Here is a 3,776-nt window from a genome sequence, read left to right as displayed (position 1 = left end):
CCGGCCGCCGCCGCTCGTTTTCCTCCGGATCAGCAAATAAAACATAATTAGTTGGGATTTTTTTCCCTGCTCCCTTTCCTTTTTATTTTTGATTTCCACGCTGTCAGCACCGAGCCCGGCTGGGTGATTTCCATCTTTTTAATTTCTCTTCCTCCCTCCCCCGCTCCCGTTCTCGCCCTTTCTCCACCCAAAACGGGCGGCGCTGCGAGCCGAGTGCGATTTGGGGCAGTTTTGCCTCAAAACCACCCCAGATTTTAATTTTTTTTTATATTTTTGCCCCGTTTTTGGGAGAGGCCGGACCCGGGGAAAGGGAACCAAATCCCGAGCTGGGAAAGGGAATCAAATCCCATTTAATCGGATGAAAACGGCGCCTTTTGGGGCCGTTTCCCCTCCAGTACGGGACCCTCACACCCACATTTCACCTTTCATTGCTTTTTTGGCCCCAAAACCTCCGCTGCCAGTCCCCTTTTCCCAGCCCCAGCGGGATAACGACGCTTCCCGCCACGTTATTCCCGAATTTCCCAATTTCCCGCAGGATCCACCTGAGGCCCGGGAGATTTACAGACAGGGAAGGGGCAAAACCCCAGGAAACCCCAGAAAACCCCAGAAAACCCCAGAAAACCCGGGAGATCTGTGGGCTGCTCCTGGGGAAAGGTGAATTTGCCCCAAAAAAGGGTGAATTCGCCCCAAAAAGGGTGAATTCGCCCCAAAAGGGCACCCGGTGAGCGGCGGCCGAGCCCGCGTTGGGAATGACCCCAAAAGGGGCTCAAAAAGGGGCGATTCCCAGGGATTTTGGGAATATCCCTGGATCCAGGGGCCGGAAGCGCTGGGAAGCGTTTGTGCTTTAATTACCCCTCCCCCAATTAACTGAGGGGCAGAAAACCCCACAAAATGGGGCAAAACCCGGGGATTTGGGGCAAAAGGAGACGGAGCAGCGCGGGAGCCGCTGGGGGTGTCAGAGCGGGAGGAAAAGGGGAGAAAATGGGATTTTTTCCCCATCATTTGTTCTGAATTTTATGGATTTTTTCCCCCCAAGGCAGCGGATTTCCAGCAGGCAGCGCCGGCTCCTCCCGGGAGGGATAAATAAAGCGGGATGAAACCTGAGGGAAGGAACATTTCCTGACCTTTTCAAAGACAATTAAAATCCCGCTGGAAAAGGGGTTTTTGAGGAGAAGAATCCAGGCTTTGCATGGGAAAAACGGAGGGGAAAAAAAAAAATCAGATTTTTATTTTAATTTTTTAATTTGTTTTTCCTTTCCCCAGCCCCAGTTTACGGTGGAATAAATGGGATTTTGGGGGTGTCTGCACCTGCCGCTGGGGGCTGGGGGAGGCAGAATTTCCCCCTGGCGGTTTTGAGGCAATAAAGGGGTTTTTGGGGTGGTTTTTTCCTCGCCGTCCCCGCAGCCCTGCTCGGGTTTATGGAGCCTCTCTGCGGTGCTCATTACCGGCGCTGCTTTTGGGTTGGTTCAGCTCCGATTTTTTATTTTATTGTTGCGTTTTATGACTTTTTTTTTTTTTTTTCTCCTTCTCATTTTTTTTTTTCCTTTTCGAGGTTATACCGAAAAGAAAAAAAATATAAAAAGGGAAAAAAAAAAAGGGGAAAAAACGAGGAAGAAATCGCATCCCGCAGCCCCCTTCGCCTGGAGGGATCCGATATAAAATAGGGAACAATTTGTCAGTTACAACAGGAAATAAAAATGATGGATTGGAGGGCCAGGGCCAAGCTCGGCGGCGGCTTCACCTCCTCCGCCCGGGAATGGGGAGAGGATGGGAGAAATCGCGGTGTCGGGGGTGGTGGGATTTTTGGGGGGATTGTTGGGATTTTGGGGGGGATTGTTGGGATTTTGGGGGGATTGTTGGGATTTTGGGGGGGATTGTTGGGATTTTGGGGGAAATTTTTCGGGTTTGGGGTGGGGATTTTTTGCGAAGGGAGGAAAAGAGGAAAAAATGTGGGGAAAGGGGACAAAAAGGGGGAAGAAGAGAGAAAAAAAGGGGGGAAAAGGGGGAAAAAAGGGGTTTCTGCCTCCTTGGGCAATGCCCTTTCTCCCTGGGCCGCCTCCTGTCCCCCTCGGCCTCTCAGTGCCCCCATCCCCACCCTAAATAACCCCGCTCCTCCTCCTCCTCCTCTTCCTCCTCCTGTCCCTCACTTTGGGGTTTCTGCTCGCTCACAAAGGCTCCCCGAGCCCCGCTCCAGCCCCGCCGCCGCTTTGCTTTTTGCTGGTTTTTTAAAAAAATAATTTAAATTTTTTTTTTTCCCTCCCGTTGCCATGGAAACCTTCCCGGGGCTGCGGCTCCAGCTCCGGGGGCTGCCGGGGACAGCGGCGACACTTGGGGACAGCCCCGAGCCCGCGGGGGGCACTGAGGGGGTTTGGGGGCGCTGGGGGGGGTTTGGGGCCACTGAGGGTGTCCCCCAATGTCCCCCAGTGTCCCCCCAATGTCCCCCAGTGACCCCCAGTCCCTCCCAGAGGCCCCAGGTCCCTCCCAGTCCCCTGGGAGAGAGTGGGACACACTGGGATCGGCTGGGGGGGCACTGGGAGTGGACTGGGAGGGACTGGGAATGGACTGGGGGGCACTGGGGGGCACTGGGGTGGCACTAGGGATGGATTGGGGGGCGCTGGGGTGGCACTGGAAGAGACGGGAGTGGATTTGGGGGTCGGGAATTGTCCCCGCAGGAGCGGGTGACCTTTCCCGCTGTTCCCCCCCCCGTTCCCGCCTCGCTCCCGGGTTTTATTCCCATTTTCTTCGTGTTTCCCTGCTCGCCGCTGCGGGATTTGAATTTCCCGTCGCAGTGCAGGGAGGGGGGAGCGCCGAGCCCTGTCCCTGTCCCCTGTCTGTCCCCTGTCTGTCCCCTGTCTGTCCCCTGTCCCTGTCCCCATCCCTGTCCCCATCCCTGTCCCCATCCCTGTCCCCATCCCTGTCCCCATCCCTGTCCCCAGGGTCAGGAGCTGTCCCCAAGGGCTGTCCCCAAGGACTGTCCCCATCTGCAGGACGGTCCCTCCCCCGCTCCCAGACCCCGCCCCAGCCCTGACGCTGTCCCCGGGTCCCACCCCCGTGTCCGAGTCGCTGTCCCTTGTCCCAGGACCTGTCCCCAGCTCCGGGTCACCAGCCCGGCTCTGTCTTTGTCCCCAAACCCCGGCGAGGAGCTGCAGGGTGACCCAAACCCCCGAAAATCTCATTTCCAGCCCCAAAACCCCCGCAGAGGGCGGCGGGGGCGGCACCTGCCGCTGGAAAATCCTGGTGGGATCAGCCCGGCTTTTGTCCCTCCTGGGGGGACCAGAACAGGCCCAGAATTCCCAAAAATCGCTGTCCAGGAGGAGCCGCAATCCCGCGGCGCTGTCGGAGTAAATCTCCCGGCTCCTCCAGCGCCGCCAGACCCCAATAAATATCTCCATTTCCCCTGTCCTGGAGGGAAGATCTGATCAGCTTTTAAATGTCAAACGTAAAGTAAAGTTTGTCATAAAAGACCGTGTAAAAAAAAAAAAAAAAAAAAAAAGGGAAAAATAACCCCAAAAAACCAACGGGAAGAGAAAATCCCGCGCCGAGGGGGCCGGAGATGAGCCAAAAACCGGCGGCACAGACCCCAAATCCTGGGGGAGAAATCCCCAAATCCTGGGGGGAGAAATCCCCAAATCCTGGGGGGAGAGACCCCAAATCCTGGGGGGAGAGACCCCAAATCCCAGGGATCGGAGCCCCCACCCCAGGGATCGCTGCCGCCTTTTTGGGGCCGTTTCTCTCCATTTTCACAGCTCGGTGCTGCTGCCCCTCCCCTTTCCCCG

Source organism: Parus major, unplaced genomic scaffold (assembly GCF_001522545.3).
Source record: "Parus major isolate Abel unplaced genomic scaffold, Parus_major1.1 Scaffold299, whole genome shotgun sequence".
Classification (NCBI taxonomy): Eukaryota; Metazoa; Chordata; class Aves; order Passeriformes; family Paridae; genus Parus; species Parus major.
This window is presented reverse-complemented; position numbering follows the sequence as displayed.